Source organism: Manis javanica, chromosome 7, assembly GCF_040802235.1.
Source record: "Manis javanica isolate MJ-LG chromosome 7, MJ_LKY, whole genome shotgun sequence".
Lineage (NCBI taxonomy): Eukaryota > Metazoa > Chordata > Mammalia > Pholidota > Manidae > Manis > Manis javanica.
The window spans coordinates 19,815,355-19,833,866 of NC_133162.1; positions in this window are offsets into that span (position 1 = coordinate 19,815,355).

Genomic DNA, 18,512 nt, shown 5'->3' on the forward strand with positions numbered 1-18,512 from the left:
TCTGTGAGCTGGCATTGTGACGAGTCTTCAGTATAATGTAGCATTTGGCACTTTTCCAATTCTTTTTCCAGATGTAGAAAATATGTCAGGAAATCTGGAGGAAAGGGTGATGTCTGTGAGTTTTATATTCCTCTTATCCATGTCACCTGAAGTAAAGCTGAGTATGTGCATATGGAACTGCTTTTAAAGGATTTAATAGAAAGCATTTTAAAAATCAGTCACAATTGCTATTCTTTATCACTACCTACCCATAGAATAGCTTTTGCCTCCCATTTTAAGCTCTGCCTTCTCTTCAGAGTTTTGAATGATTGCAAATTGTTTTAGTATACTCACTGGATGATGTAAGGCAGATACATAGCTTAGTGTTTACTAAGAATCTGATGGGAACAGAATCTTGTATTGTTCCTAGTTTTGGCATCATGTCCATGAGGGTAGTGGTTGAATTGGTATATTTTTGGATTTCTCACTGTGTACTGACTGTATGGATACATACTAAGCCCTATGACAACCTACAGAAAAACCCTACTGAAAGCTTCAGTGTCTATGTCAGGCACCATCCTTGACTTGGAAATAGAATGATGATGAAGACCCATTTCCTGCACTTGATGTTTCATATAGCTTTTTGAGCATTTTGTAGCCAATTTTTGAAAGTGTGTGAAATGCAAATAATTTTCTGTGTGTTATTAACATATGTTTGATTGTGGTATGTATGGCCTTTATTAAAAATGCTTCAAAGGCATTGATGGATCCTACTAAACTATCTCTGGAATTCACTGGTCTTCAGAGGTCCTTAATAAATCGGTGCTATTAAAGAATTGTCTTGTAAAGATAAAGCATACATATATGACAAGTTATATAACATTACAAGAGATATATAGAAGTTAAATATAACAACAAATAAATACAAATATTTATCAAATTGAGATGTTGAGGTATGTAAAAAAATAAAAGGCTTAGTCCATTTCCTTATGTATCTTCTAATTATATATATTAACAATCAAACAGAAGCCCATGAAATACCCTAGAGTATTTATAAACAAACATGAAAACGTGTGGGGATGCAAAGGATGTGTTGCAGGAAAGGTCTGAGATGCAGACTATTCTTCTTCAGGCATTTGGAATTGTGTACTTCATACCTTGGGAAGTGAACCCCTAACCTCTGCCCAGTGGTTAAACAAGGGATAGGGTGGGATAGATTTGGGTGGTAGATAATCACAGATCAAGAGGTCAGTATCTGGTTTGCAACAGATAATTGCTTTGAATTCAGCTATGTTTATAGAAATTAAATAGGATGAAACATTTTGAAAAGGATTTGCTTCTACTTTAATAATCACAATATCTCACTGGACATCAGAAAGTCATTCCTCCCTTATCTCATCCGGTCACTTAAACTAGATTAGTTTTCAAATTTCTCTCTTGGAGTTCCTGGTTGTTTTGGCATTTTTCTAGCTATTCTTTTAGAGTTGCTTTTTATAAATAGGAAAAAAGCCCTTAGGGGAACAGAGAATCTAGGGATCAATTGCTGAGGAATATGCAATGTAAACCCTACCACCTCCCTCTAAAATACTCTCATTTCTCCCTGTAAATTCACTATAGGATTGATTGTTAAGGCTTGGAAGGTGTCTTGTTTTATATCCAAATTGATGTTGACATAGGCCACAGATGGGCTACAATGCAGATTTCATGGCCAGCATAAAGCATGGGGTATTGAATGGCAGATGCTAATAAAGTGATGAGAAAGGGGAAAAGAAAAAAAAGAAAACTTACTTGTATAAAGCTTAATGCATTTGTTTTACCTGTCATTATCCCCTATTTTACAGATGGAAGAAAACAACAAAAAGCACTTATGACTAAAGCTAAATGTATCAGTGTATCAGACACACGTCTCTTTTCTCAAGCCCAGTCAGTATATTATCTATGGGCTATGTCATTGCTTCCAACAATTACTCTGTTTGTCTCACCTTTTCTTTCAACTTGGAAAAAGTGCCTGAACCCTGATATCCATGGCAGCTCCTGCCCAGAAAGCAAAACACTTTGGTATTATAGTGCAGAGCTGTTATAATATCTTTCTGGGCTGTTCTCTGTGCTCCACTGCCCTGTGGTCCCTAAGGCTGGAAACCTGGGGCATTTTTATGCACATGGAGTTGATTTGGAAACTGTTAGCTTGAATGGGAGTCTTTACATTGATGCAATTCAGTTTAGTCACTACATGGATAAACAATGGTCACATTTCCTTTGCTTAGCAATTTGGTAACCAGAGCCCACTCTTATTATAAATGTTTCTATCTTTCAGCAATTTTTATGAACACAATAAAATGATTAAACATTATGTCTCATTTGTCTTAGACAGAAATCCTTGGTCCTCACAGGGGACTCACCCTGCTGTTCTTGCCTCTCGCTGATCATTTATTCAAGCTTATGAGAGTAAGTGCCCTGCAAGTTATGGATGTGCGGCATGTCCAGGGACTGCAAATGTACGGGACTGTGGCATGTCCAGGGACTGGAAAGCAGGTATATCAGGTTTTCAAGATCAAAAATGTCATGAGTAAGACTTGTATGGGTCAAAGAGTTGAGTGACATGGGTAAAGAGAGGGCTTTAGCACTCACCCATAATCCGTTGGTCAACTGCAGTTCTGAGATTTTAAAATTTTAAATCAACAGTTACTTTATATTTGCATACTTGTGTCAAAATAAACATTAACAGTCCTTTTTAAATGTGTCATTTTCTCTAGATTTAACTATGGGAACTTTGAGTTTGTCTGGCATTTTAAATCTGGTTTCCTCTAAGCAGAGTGTTCTACGGGGATCCTTGTGGAAACGAGGGAGCGCTCTAGGATGAAAGCAGAAGAGCCAAGAACAAAAAGCGCAGGAGGAGAAGCTGGACAAAAGGTGTTTCAAGAGAAGTCCAGCTCCTTGATCCCACCCAGAGGCAAGTGGGTTGGGCTGTGACAGACCCTCCTTAGTCAGTTATTGCCTGCTTGTTAGGACTATAGAAGGAAGGTGGGAATATATCCTCCTAGGAATCTCAGATTATAACAGCTTCCGTCAGCTGAGAACAACCATGGAGAGAAGAGTCAGGGTGTGTGTGAGCTGTTGGCAGCTGGGGGATGTGTACATCTGCTGATAAACTGGGTGTAGTCGGCACCTGAAGCATATGCTACGTCAAGATTATGTGGATTCATAGCATAATATTTCTAAGAGCTCTTATCCAGTTTAAAGATATATTCTACCACATTTGTATTTTCAGATATCTTAACAGAGAGTATAATATCCACACCCTTGACTTTTTCTTTAAGAGTTGGATGGAGATGTAATTTAAATACCATTATAGTCACCCAATTTAAATGTAGAATTCAATACTTTTTAGTAAATGTATAGAGTAACTAGGGGAGTACAGACAAGTGTTCTTATGTACAAGGATTCCAGATAGTTCATGTTCATACATAACCCTCAAGAAGGGGGGGGCGCATAATTCTCCACTCCTTAAGTGTAGGCTGTGCATAATGATTTCCCTCCAAAAGCTGTAGTATGAAAAAGGGTGGAAAGAAGGACTGTACAGGGGAAGCACCTGGCAAACATGACCTCAGACAGGTGGTCAGCAATAACTTTGTTTCTAAAACTCATGCCCTCCCATAGTCTCTTCAAAATTCATTGAAAATTCTTTGTCAGATGTCAGTGTGATCCACATTTGCCTGAGCATCAAATGAAGGCAGTTTTACAGGCTGGGGGTCCGTTGAGGTCATATACTCCACTTTATATGCAATGATGATGATGAAGAAAAACTTACTCTACTGGAAGATACATTCTTCAGTGATAATGAGGCAGACGTGCCATGGAGGCTAGAGAAAGGCTCTTCAAAGACCAGCTTCTCTAGGAATGTTCCCTACCACAAATATGAGGCAACACTTCCCTCCCTCTGCTCAACACTAAGAATCCTTTGCAGAATCACTTGCGTTGTTTGTAGTAAATCCAGGTGGTTTTTGTTGTTGTTTGGTTGGCTTTTGTTTTGGGGGAGTCTGCATTGAGTGTAGGAATAGAGTCATGAAATAAGACAGATTTGGATTTAATCTGAGATATACAATTATTAAGCAAATAACCTCAAACAATATATGTTACCTCTATGCCTCAGTTTTCTCAACTGTAAAGTGGAGATACCTGCCTATGTTAGATTATAATATGTGCTTAGCACTACTCTATACTTACTGCATGGAGTAAGTACTTACAGGAGGAAATAAAGGGCATTTCTTTATGACTTTCCAGTATCTACTGATTTTTTATGTTAGTTATAGCCACATTCCCCCACTGGCCTAGAGGAGTTAGTTGCATATCTCTCTAAGCTTTTGAAATTGGTGTCCCATATATCAGTAGAATGTTAGACCTAGACACGGCCTTTTAGGTAACTTATCTACTGTATTTCCTTCATTCTATAAAATAAGAAATTGTGATCTCAAAGTGTGAGATAATCGTTCAAGGTCCTTTGGCTAGGTAGTAGCAGAGCAAAAATTTTAATCTACTCCAGTCCATCTTCCATTCTGTTACCTACAAAAGAGATTGAATCAAAGATACCATGGTTTTTTTCTTGGGTTGTCTTCCTGCTAACTTTTTGATTAAAGAAATGTAAAAGGACCTAATTTTCTTTCCTACTTATCTTGATCCAAGACCAAATACACAAGTTTTAAATCACTGGAGAACAGACAGGTCAAATTATGGATGCGTTTCAGAAAATTGCGAGAAATAAATAATACCACATGGCCCAAACACTTTTAAAAAACAACTTTCTCTAAGGGGTGCACCAAGGTTCCAGTAAGGGAACAAAGAGCCCTCCCAGACCACCCACATGGACCAGCATTTGGGAACTCACAGCAGGACACCAACAGAAACAAGACTAATTAAAGGACATAGCAGGAATGAAGCTGGGCCACCTGCATTGCCAATACACAGTGTTTATTTAAACCAGAGGTTTATTTAGACCATTGTAGTTGGATTCAAAAGAACACTGCTGTGGTCTCTTTAGTATGCCACAAGAGGGCATCTGCAGCAGCCAGCCAGGCCTGAAAATGTAGAGCTATTCAGCTGGGAGGTCAGGATTAGGAACAAGTGCTGTCAGGAGAAATTAGTAGGATGAGTCGAATGATTTCTATATATATGACTTCATGTAGAGCAAGGCTGTTTCCAAATGTGACTTTTACAACGCATGTCAGTACCATGCACTGAGGTGGCCCAGACAATGGTCGAACATGGACCATGGTCTCTGTGATCTACCTGAAGAAATGAGGCAGCTCCACACTAATGGTACTAACTTTTGGCCATCAAACCTCAGTGCTAGGTGTGTGAAACAGCAGTGAGAGCAGAAGGGGTCCGGCTGAGAAGAGACCCTGGGGGTGTGGATAAAGGAGGTCTGGCTCTGTCCTCCTTTCTGATCATTTATCCTCTTAGGCCTCTAGGTCTTTGTCTTGCAGACCAGCTTGAACCATTGTAGTGGCATCCACTACTAACTGCTTCATGTTCCTTCTTAGGACTTATAAAAATGTTGGGATCATGAATTCTGCTTTTAATATGATAACAACCACAATCACTGTCCTGTTTGTACAGTCTTCAGGTCTACTTCTTCCTCTTAGACAAGGCTGGAAAGACAAATAAGGGCAAGATCAGGCAGGATCTGGTGCACTGTGTTGAGGATTTTGCATTTTGCCCTGAGAACAAGATCAGTCATAGGTGGGAATGTGGGGTTAAGCAGAAGAGTGATTAGAAATGTCCCTGGGGTCTGGAAACCATGACATTAAACCTATCCAAACAGAGCAGAGCTTGATTCTGATGAAAGCATACCCATTCTGCACAATCACTGTGCCTGAGATAAGAGCGACTTGCACCTCCTATGAGAGACCATGTTGCCTCTGGTTTATGATGAGCATTCCCTTACTGCAGTGCCCCCTGCCAGGATGTCTGTCTGCTCCAATTCTGAGCAGAGATAATGATCAAGTGGTCTTCATGAAGTCAAGGAATTGACCATGGCAGTTTCTCAAGGGTCCGTTCTTCGCTGTTACTTTAAGTTTCTTTGTATCAAACAATTAATGGTTATAAACAGGCATGTTTAACAGAACTTCCTGTGATTGCTGAAAATATGGAATATCTGTACTATCCAGTGTGGTAGCCGTAGTCACATGTGACCTCTGGGCAGTTGAAGTGAGACTCAAATAATTGAAGAAATAAAAATTTAATTTTTTAAGTTTAAATGTAAATAGCCACGTAAGGTTAGTGATTATTGTATTGGATGGTGCAGTCATGCAGTCTCAAAGCTGGAGTTCCCAACCCTCTTGTAGGTATTAAGGAATAGTCTGCTCTCTGCCCCTAACTGGCCAGTCAAGCAAATACACTCTTTGGGGACAAGAATTATGCCTTATACTTCTCTCTAAATTTTCATTTCCTTCCATGTGAATTGTTCTTAGAAAGTCTGCTCCAGAGGAGATGGAGTAAATGTGCTTTTCCATATTCCTCCCACTAAGTACAATAAAAAACATTTTTTCATGGTCAATTTCTTCATCAGTCAGAAAGATGATAGACAGGTAGACAAATAATTACAATACTTTGTGATAAATGAAACCCACTATCACATGCCATTTTATATGCATGATATTAATATATGTTCCTCATAATGACTGAGAAGATTTTACTGTCTCCTCTACTTAAAGAGACCAGTGAATGTATAATGAGATGATGCTTGAGCTGAAACTCAAAAGTAAGAGAGTTTATCAAGTGGACCCTGAGGATGAGGCTTGAGGACATTCTTCCCAGAGGGAACAGCATGTGCAAAGTCCCAGCAGTGCTAGTTTGTAGGATGGCTCTTTATCAGACTTCACAGATGGGCTATGACTTGTCCAAGGTCATAAAATACTTCAGCAGCAGAGTTTGGAGTCAAGGTCAGTTTTCCTCTTATAGCATCTTTCTCCCCAATTTCAAGTGTCCAGGTCGTTCCTAATTTGCTGATGAGTTTCCTGAATGAAATGATGCCTGACCAATTTCCCTCCAAATGGGTACTCAGAGAAAATCATCTTTATTATTCTTGATTTAAAACCACATTTCTTTGGGTGCACCGCACTAGCAGATTGCAACAGGCCATCATGATATCAAATGTGACTGGAACAAATATACACAAATGAGGTCTGGGATTCAGATACTATAGAGTATATTTAAGTTTAAAGCCCTTTATGATTCCCTGCAAGCTGTGGTGGTAGGCTGCTTTCTGTAACCTGATTTTATCTGGACATTTATCTTCCCTTCCCTCCCCTGCCCCATCCTCAATTTCAAAAGTGAGGGAGACCAACCCACTTGCTGTGGTCTGAGCCTGTGCATGCTAAGCCAGGGCCAACGTCAAGAATGATGAACAATTTATAATTACATTCAAACCACCTTCCCTGGTGGGCCCAGATTGGATTTTGTAAATAAGCTCCATGAAAAAATTATTTCAGCAACTTAGTCCTTTCATCAGTCCCCCAAGGCTGGCTGAACACCATGATTCCTGGTCAGTGCAAATTGGTCTCATTCTGGTGGGTCTGGTAATGTTCATACTCTGAGATGGAAATATCGTCTGCTACTGATTCTCTATGTAGAAAAAGAGACAGTCTGGTTGGAAGTGGAAGCTACCAAACTTGTTTTGAAGCTTCTCCTTAAGGAGTAAGTGGCTCAGTAAGTGCTAACTGTCATTCACACTCCTGGGTGAATCAGCCTAATCGGATTGCTTTCCTCTAGAGCTGTGGTTCTCAAAAGTTAACAGAAATCAGAGTCACCTTGAGGGTTGGGCCCTCTTAGAATGTGATTCAGTAGGTCTGAATGGGGCCTGAATATATGCATTTCTAAAACATTCTCAGCTGCTGCTGAAAAAACCACATTGTGAGAACCACTGCACAAACTCCTATCTGATTCCATGGTAGCTGTAGCACTTCCTGGGTGCACTTAGAGAAGGAGAGTTTCCCAGTGAGGAAATGAAGCAAAGGGGATTGGAGGAAACCTAGAAACCGAGACGGGAAGCACTCAGTGTCAGACTTGCTCACTGGTGACCACCAGCGCTAGACGGGTAGTCATTTGAAGGATTATTGAAGTAAGTGGAAAACAAAGGTCATTGCGAAGTGTTTCTACACTGCTGTTGCTCTGTTTGAGATCATTGACTAAAGGGCTGTGTGCCAGTTTACCAAAATTCATTCTTTTTGAATGCTCTGTGAGAATGAATCTGGGCCCTTTGAACATTTGCCCTTTGCCAGCTAGCACTAAGACACTTCTTGAGGAAAGAGTTTTGGTCCTCGTTCCATTGTGCCTGAGTGGCAGGCTCCTGCAGAATTCATGATTTTGTAGCACCAGTCTTCTCCGTCATAGCAGCAAGTAGCAGCCCTGGGGGTGATTTTATTGGCAGCGTGCCTCCCCTCCAGCAGCTTTCCCTAGCACCCAAGTGCAGATTCCAGCAGGTTCCATGGGTGGAGTACCACGGTGGCCTCTTTACTATCCTGTGGGCCATGAATACTGCCCTGTCCACAAGGTCAGGATCTGAGCCCTGGGTGATTTCTGGGGGTGGGGAACCTCCCAAGTTTCCTTGGGACCTCTATCTCAGTCCCTGGGTTAGTGGCAGTTCCTTACGATTACTAATCCTGGGGACTTCAGGGTTTTCCTGCTTCTTGTTAGCCAAGACCACATGACTGGAATTCCCTGTTACTGTTAATAATTCATTTGATGAAACTCCCTCTCTCCTGGTTTCTTTCTCCCAGTTGGACTTAGACTGATACAGGTGAGGAATACATATAGATTCTAGGTTTCCTCTCTCCTTATTTTTTCACCTTTAGAAACTCAGAAGCATTTGGAGGAAGACCCAGGTTTCCTCAGCAGCACTTGCTGCTTTGTGTCTTCCTGTTCTTCTGGCCCAGATAGTCCCCAAATGCATATTTTGATGACCTGTTTTTCAGTTCCAGAACTTTAACCTGGTACCTGCCAACACATTTGTTTCTTGAATGCAAATTGTAGCCTTTTCCACTTCCTATTCTTTGCAAGTCTATTTGCAGGCTTATGTCCTAAGAATTTATATACTGTACAAAGCATTTGCTGGGTGCTCATTTTGTGTAAGTCACTGAGCTATGTGTTTTTATGTGCATTATCTGATGAACTGAATCTATACAACTACTCCATGGAAATATACTTTTATCTTCATTTTATAGATGTGAAAACTGCAGCTTAAAGTGGAGAAGAGATTTACTCAAGGTATACAGAATTTAAAATACAGACCTGACTCCCTTCCATTTGAGTTTTGGGAGATACAGCCTATCATTCTGTCAATGCATTCCCTGCTTCTAAAGTAAGGCTTTGCATGTGTGTGTGTGTGTGTGTGTGTGTGTGTGTGTGTGTGTGTGTCCATTTTAGAAAAAAGAAGAGATTATCTCATTCCAAGGAATTTAGTTTCTGATCATAAAATGAAATTCCTTCAAAATCATATGAGTATCTTTTAACAGTAGTAAAGCAAGATTTGTCCTTTCACCCTCAACAGGGAAGAAATAGCTTCTCATTTCAATTTTTAATAGGAAAACATATCCCTAGCCTGAATTTTATGAGAAGTGTTCTATCAGTGGGCAATAGTGATGGCTTATTATAATTAATTCTCTCCTCAATGCCATACCTCTTAAAAGTGAGAGGTGAGAGTGTTAAAGGAGAATGGAAGAAATGGATATGTAAATCTGGTGGCATTGTTTTGCTCAACATAGCTGTTCCATTCATGTTACCTGACCCCTCCTCCTCAGCAGGGAGGAGGGCCGTTTGCAGGGTCCTAATGAATGATACATTAGTGCACCACCCTTTCATGACCTGGGGTGGTGATTGTAGCAGAATGAGGTACTGGATTTTTTGTTTTTCTTGAAATTAAGTAATGCCTTCAAGGGCTTTCTTTCATCCTGTATGTGTGAATTGAAGTGAAGGAAACAAGAAATTAAAGGTTGTTGACTTTGGGATCAGAGAGAGCTGAGTGACTCTTGGCCTTACAGATTATCAGTTAAAAGAGTATAAGTGACTCTACTTTTTGAGCCTCAGTTTTCTCATCTATGTACATCACTGAGATAATAAGTCACTAGTTTTTAGGAATGATTAATTGGAATAAGCATAAAAGTGTCCTGGGTGCATAGTCAGACTCTCATTAATAACAAAATCTGGCATATAAATAACAATCCCCTCCATTTACTCATCCCTTTATACTTGCAAAGCACATTCACATAACACCATTTCATCCTTAAAACCACCCCTTCAGCTAGAAAGGTAATCTGATCTTCACTTTCCCAGGTGGTTCATAAATAGAAAGGCTGAATGATCTAGATTTGCTCTCTAGAGCTTCAGATCCACCAGCTGGTGAAGAGAGAGATGCCCCAAGGCCTGTAATATGCAGCAGAGCTGCTCGGATCCATTCATGTGGCAAAGTCCCTATGGAAGATGATGATCTCTATAGAATGCCTTGAGATTAATAAGTTATTTAGCTTCTAATACTAATAAGTTATAGCAGTCATTAAAGTTAAATGTTCACAGAAGAAAACCACATAATTGCAAATAATTCAAACTGTTGTCCAAATTTTTTAATGATGATTGAAAAACCACATTATTTTTTCAGTGTTTAGCAGTACAATGCCTTGATCATGCTCCTGTACAAATAGCATTTTGAAACTTTCCGGTGCTAGGAGAGTTCACACTGGTAGAAGTTGTCTTCTGGCAAGAGATCTGTTTCTACCCAGGAGGAAGGAAAGATTGAGAGCTACTGTGGTGGTCATTTGGTCTATTCATAAATTAGTCTTACATGCCAGGATCACACCTCCTCCTTCTAATATGTGTATAGCCATGTGGGATGCTTTGCCCAGTGAAACAGGCAGTAAATGATACGTAATGACCAAGTGCTCCTAGTTGCCTGTAACTTAGCCATTGACTTGGGTTCGCCAGACTTTGATCAGGCTTCTGTCCTCCCCGCAGGCCCTGAACTGGGGCTTGTCCCCAAGTTTAACCAAGCATGAAAGTGCAGAATATACCACCTACCACAGGGAAGAGCACTTCTGTTGGACCACCTCAACCATGTTTGCTGGGCCCGCCTGATTGCTCCCCTCCCCGAGCAAAGTTCCTGCTAGCCCTGCTTAACCCTGCCTGTCAGAGAAACACCTTTTCCTGCTTAACTTTGAGATTCTTATAGATCCTGAGGTTGGAGTAGAGAATGCTCTGCTGCAATAATTATCTTGAAAACAGTTTGTCCTCAATTAAGTCTGGATTTGTCTTTCACTCGGCAGTAACTTCTAGGCAGATTTTACATGTCAATGAATGATAAAATGTAAGTAATAATTAATGCTTTTGTGACACTATATCATTTTTACTGATATCACCACCTATAATATCTGGGATGTATGTGAGTGTAGTTTTGGGAGGGAGACAGTGAAAGACAGAGAAAGAGAATGTATACTGAATATGTCTTATATGTCCTGGTACTTTCTATTTCAACTGAAAAACTATAGCAACATTTATTGAATGTTTTCTACAGTGAGATGCTTAAAGGGCTTCATCTTATTAAATGCTGACAAAAACTCTGTGAAGTATGTCTCAGAGGTATCTCCATTTCACAGATCTTAAGAAACTACCTAAAATGTTTAAGTTTATTTACCAAATTTTCACAATTAGCAAGTTGCAAAACTGTCCAATAGTTATATTTGTGCTTTTAATACCCATACTGTCTTGCTTTTCTCTGATTATCTGTATCATGCTTGTTACTAAATTACTGAGCTCTTAAAAAATGATATTCTTATTTATCAAGAATTGATTGAGTTAATTGTATATACAACACTTTGGTCTAGATACAGAGGAGGTAAAAAAGCTGAATGTACTTCAGAACATTTTTAAGGGGTTTATGGTTTGGAGAGGTTAGATACTTTGAGTAACTCTAAAATGGGACAGATTATAAATGATACAGAACAAGAATAAACAAAGGATAACATAGAGCTTTCACAGTACAGAGTTTGGAGTGAAGAGAGAAGGCAACAGTATACGTTTGAAACAGACTCCCTGAAGAATCTTCAATAAATATTTAGAAATTAGGTTCAATCCCTGTGATTGTCATTGCAAATGAACTCACGGTAACTTACAAAATTTAATTTATAGGTGCATGATAGTTAAAAAGGATGTGACAATGAAATGAGCTGGTACTGGAGAGATTACAATAAATTAAATACATTGCAAAGAATACAGTGCTGGCTTGATGTCCCATGGGACTGCTAGATTAAGACAGCTGTGGCAGATCTAAATCCCTGATGACATTTTTGAGGCAGATGCTTCAATTTTCCCTCTAGCAATTTTTAATACGCAGATACAGAATTCGGCATCTGTGGACAGTGTGCAGAGAGAAAATGACCTCTGTGCTGTGTGGTTTAAAACGTGGTCTTGCCCAGGTTAGTGGCCACGTGCCTTTGGCTCCCCACGTAAGCAAGGACTTGGGTTTTCTTGGGGAGGGCATTTCTATTCTCTGTGTCTGCTAGAAATAACCAGCTCCTGTTAAGAATCTGTAGTTTTCCAGGATGCAGAGGAAAAGAATCTGATGTCCCTGTGAAGATGAGATATATTTTGATAAGGATAGTACTTTTGACTCATGGCTTTGAATATACTTTGATGGTAATCCCTTGCCTGGAGCATGTCTGAAACACAGGTTTGGAAATGCCAGCAAAGCCACTAGCAGGACTTCCCTTAGATGGAAATGGGACCTCTTGGTGTCCCAGTTGTATTATTTATACCCATTTCTTTTCTAGTGACCCTTCTCCCACCTCACAAACATCTCAGTGCTTTGAGTCTGAACAAGGAAGATTATATTTAATAGATGTGACTCTTACCAGTGCCTGACCAATATCTGTGAGACTCTAAGCTCAGGATTCCTGGGTAAAAGTCCCAAGTCACCTCTTCCTAGAGTGAACTCTACACTTACTTTTATTTGAGGCAGTGTAGGGGATAAATGGGCTTTGGAGTTTTTAAATCCCAGCTCTCCCACTTGACAGCTGAGTATCTATGTTTGATGGCCAGTGTATAGATGAATTTGGCTGGCTGATGTTCTGAGAGAATGTATTTCATGTGGGAAAGTTGGTCACTTTGGGGTGAGAACTAAATTCTTCTATTCCTAGCATTTCCACTTCTGACGTTTGTCCACTGGACCTCCTCTAGGCTCTTGGATACAACCACAGAGCCCAAAGCCCAGGTAGTCCATGGGAAGTAAAAAAGGGAGGAAAGCATTTTTGACAAATCCTTGGAACTTAGTCTCTGGAGCAATTCCATGGATATGTGAATCTCCGCACATGGAGTCTGAGCTCTGAAACTCGGATATACCAGCTGGACTGCATTATCAGGGCAATGCTACGAGGCTTGGAGGCACTGACTTTCTTGACTGTAGAGTGAACCTTACAAGCTTGGAGAAGCTTTATGCTGCCTGTGTGTATACTGAACTGTCTCTACTCAAAGGATTAAAATATTCCTTTCCCACACTGACTGAGAGTTGTGAGGGAGAATCCATACAATTTCTTTGGGAAACACATAGGGCCCTGGAATTCCATAATGTGAGGCCAGTATCCGCCTGATGGTTCCATCCTGATTTTGATCTCCCTCTGCCCACACCAGTTAATGACAGCAGTGAGGAGCAGCTTTGACAAGTGCAGTTAGAAGATTCAAAGGGCACCTTTTCTATGCATCAGTGTGGCAGCCCTAAGGTCAGGTGTGGATAGTACTGAGCTCCAGAAAAGGATGACAGCCTATCCTGGTTTCTGAAGGCTGACTTGGCCATAGGTTTCTTTCTAGAAAAAAGAATGGTGAAAGGGAGAACCAAGGAGGGCCTAGAATGTAATTTCGGAGCTCTTTTAACTCTATGACTTTTTCTTTTCTCTTCTAAGAGCTATTTGCAGAGCCAAGAACTGGAAACCTGTCTGTCACTGAGTCACTTAGATGAAAGCATCCATTGCAATAAACACAACTCAAATTGACTGTATCCACTTTTCATAATCTCTCTAAATCTTACCAAATATTTTTTTTCTCTCATTGCAATTCAAGATGCCAGCTGCTTAATTTTCAGTGTTATCTCTGCTTGCTTAAACTCATCAATTTCCATCAGAGCCTCCTTAACTGACAAAATGTAAGAACGTTTGCTCATTCGGGCCTAATTTATACCTTGCTTGGTCTGATCAAGAGAAAAGAATAAAGCTATGGTGATGTGCAATACATTTAGCAGTGAGCTGGGTTATCAGTGATATCTGCAAATCTCTCCTTAGATTGGTATTAAATACCAGTCCAGAATCTTGTCTGCCTTCCAAAGGAATGAAGAGAATCATTTACTAAACTTTCTGAAAGTTCAGTCAATGGATATTAATGTTACAGGAGACAATTTATTTATTATTTTGGGTGTTTTTAATTGGTTTGTTTGCTTGGGAGATACTAAACTATTTTTTTTCAGAGACTATCAAAGCTTATCATATGCTTCTGTGCAATATTATATATATATATATATATATATATATATATTTTTTTTTTTTTTTTAATGACAGAAACATTTTTTTCCCTAGAGTATCTCTCAGAACCAGTCTTATGAAGTACCCATTCTGGAAAAGCTGACTTAAATTGTTCATTTTCATGTTGTAGTTTCCACATTAACAAATAAGGTGGGAACATGAGCCTTCCCTTTTGAGGGTGCCATCATCATGGAAAGCCATCACCCAGTTGTAATAGTTGCTTCTTGGTGTTGTCAGGGGACTGACCCAAGGTGAATATCTTGTGGAAGACACAGTTAGTCGCCTCCCCACCCATGTGTGTTCTTTGATCTAATTAATTCTTTCTTGCTAACAAGCCGTGCTGCTTTGGGGTGGTAGAGGACAATAAAAACTCTTATGAACTTTGCCAGAGATTCACTTTTCCAGCTTCCCTTGTACCTTGGGTGGCTTAGTAACCCAGTTTTGGACAGTGAATAAAAAGGGACATCTGTTGGGTGAAGGGGTGGGATTCTGGAATTTCCTGATAAGAGAACGAAGTAAAGGAATAGCTCTTTACTTAATTTTATTTTGGTGTTAATACCAGAAGTGTTTGCTTTGGTTCATATATATGTTGTTGTGATGAGTGTAATTTATTTTCCTATTTTGGGGTACATCTTGTAGCCTTGAAGATGTTGAGGGCTCTGACAGCCCTCTTTTGTTGTAGAGCAGAAAGGCCTACAAATGAAGATCAGTATTTTGAAGACAGCAGAACAGAGAGACACAAAGAACTTGATTTTCGAAAGACGTCATTTAGCCGTTGCCCTGATGCAGGAACTGCCTGCCTTTGGACTTCTTGATAGCAGAACAAGAGATATTGCAAGGCAGGTATATTAGTTTCAGATTGGTGTTGTAACAAATTACAATATGCTTAGTGGCTTAAAACAACACAAACTTATTATTTTACAGCTCTGAAGGTCAGAAGTCTGAAAAGTGTCTCACTGGGCTTAAAGTGTCAGCAGGGATATGTTACTTCTGGAGGCTCCAGGAAGAATGCGTTTCCTTACCTTTTCCTACATCAGGAGGTCGCCTTCACTTATGTTGGTTTGTGGCCCCTTTCTTCATCCTTAAAGCCAGAAAAAGCCTAGCATCTCTTTTCTCTCTGACCTCTGCTTCTATCCCTACATTTTTCTTTCTGACTTTCATCTTTCTTTCTCCCTAAGAACCCTGGTGATTACACTGGGCCCACATAGATATTCCAGGAAAATTTTCCCTTCTCAAGATGTAAATCACATCTAAAAATCCCCTTTCGCCATATAAGGTAATATATTCACATGTTCTGTGAAGTAGGATATGCACACTTCGGGGGGACCATAATTCTGCTCACCACAGCACTTGCATACTCTTACTGGTGCCTATTGTAGGTCATTTATTTCTGATATGTGACACTTCACCTTGCTGTCTTTCTCCAAAACTATACCTCAGATTGTGCATGCCTCAAGGGGAGAAAGGTCCTTTCTAAATATTTTGAACAGCATCTGAACATCCCTTTTTACTGGTAATAGAAAAACTTTACTTTCTATTGTATTACCTCTAGGAACATTTTTCTCTTGACTTCTAAAGGAACATTTTCATAGCATCTGAGGTGTTTAAAAAAAATAGCAACAGAAATTCTCCAGATACTTTATAATGTGCATACATGGTGTCTTCATCAGCTTGAACTATACATGAGCTTGCTATCATAACAAAATGCCTCAGACTAAGTGGCTAAACACAGGTCATTTATTTCTCACAGCTCTGAAGTATGAGAAGTTCAAGATCAAGGTGCCAGTGGATTCAGTTCCTGGTGAGAACCTTCTTCTGACTTGCAATGGCTGCTTTCTTACTGTATCCTCCTGTGGAGGAGAGAGGAAGCTCTGGTGTCTCTTCCTTTTCTTATCAGGGCACTAATCTCATCAAGGGGATCCCACCCTTATGACCTCATCTAAATTTAATTACCTTCCAAAGGCCTCACCTCCTAAAACCATCACATTGAAGGTTAGGATTTGAACATGTAAACTCTGGGGGACACAAAAATGCAATCCATAATGATAGGTGTAACTCTAGGGGGAAAATCCCAGGGCAAAATACTTGTAAAACCGAAATCAGTCAAAGGCAAAAATAAAGTTTAAGAAACCTGTTTATTTCTTACAAGCAGTCATCCCAGTCCCATCTCTCTCTTGACCAGGCTGCAGCAGAAGAAAAGAGCTCCACCTAACCTCTCTGGTCCAGATAAACCCTGGCACGCCCTTGTAGTTACCTATTGCTATGGAGATTGACTACTTCTCTCCACCCCTTGGAAACATTGATATGCAGATGTACTAAAGTCAGGTGAGAGATTCTGGAAATATTACAATTTTACCCACAATAGGTAAAAACTTAGGGCCACTATTCATTTATCCAAAGCTAATTATTACTGGGTTAAGCATTGATCTTCCTGGGTACATTCCAAATAGTTCTTTAGTGACAAAATAAGGTTGCCCAGAGCCCTCAAGGAAGACATCAATTGAATTGATTGATGTTTGTCCTGTTTTTCCCTGTTACTCAGCTTTATTCTCAAACAGTTGAACAGCTTGTTTGGTAAGAGCACTCCTAGGAGCTAAATAGCAGATTCCCTGAGAGCCAAGAGAATTACTATGAGGGATCAGGATCACACTGTAATTATGGATTAAGGGGATAAGCAATCTAGATACACTGTGTGTCAAGGGCATGCTATTCAGGTAATGGGTAGTGTACAGTGACTCATATTAATTCTCTCCACCTCCTGTTAAAAGTTAGCCTGAGTTCAGGTTCCAAAACCCCAACTTGTCACAGCGTAAGCCCTTCCTGTTGTTTGCCCTTTGCAATCATCATTTCTATTAACTATGAGTTTAAGAAACTGGAAGACTGGAAATTGGGACTTGGAAATTTGATCTTGCCTACTTATCTCTTTATTTTGCCTAATTACTTATCTGCTGTAACCTACTTTCTTGTCTATTCTAATTATATATCATTCACCATATTTATCTACCACCTTTTCAGATTATTTATAGATTTTTATAAATGAAATTACTGATTTTTTTTCACATACTTTAAGGTTTTGATTAACATTAACCTGACCTTGAGTCTGGGAGTATATGCTCAGATTTATAGTTATTTTTGTTATGTTACTAATTAGGAAAAAACCTTAATTGAGGTGTATGGGTAGACCTGACTGTCAAATTCCTTATGAAATAGATGATAACACCACAGTGATCATGATGGTGGTGATGATGGTAATGAAGAAGGGGGTGTGGAGGTAGAGGAAGAGGAAGAAACTCTCTGAGCTTGTGGCTGATTTTCTATTAACTCCATTAGAATCATTCACTTATATATTTATTTCTTCTTTGATGTACTAATCCCCTCTCTCATCCTCCTATTTTCACTTCCTGTATCACTTAGTAAACATTTACTAAATACCCAATATGTGCTTAGCTCTATAAAGGTGCCATAAAGAGGTAGCATAGGTAGTCCAATAATATAGATATCCTGACAACAGAAGCTTGTTGTTCAGCCCGACAGAAGAATGTCCCCAAATTGTATATTTTAATTATATACAGAAAAATATAGAATATTGGTAAATAGTAAAAAAATCACCCAAACTTGAATGTATGAACCCACGACTGAATTCTTTCTAATTTCTCTCCAATGACAATAATTTTACTGGTTGTAACCAGAGAGAGTATATGTGTGTGCCCCTGGTGGATGTTTGTCATTGTTTCTGAATACATGGCATCTAACGCTTGTCTTTGGAGAATTCCTTATTAGACTAGGTCCTTCTCCCACAACAATAGTTGAAAATGCCACATCCTTGCTGTCACAACATCCTCTGAACCCAAGGTACTGCCCAGGAACAATCAGACACCTCTCCCTTAGACTGAATCAGGAACTGGTGACTTGAGGTTGCAGTTACACAAGATCTCACCGAGTGGAGGGAGGCAATGGAGGTGTCTGACAGCTACATTTCATTCC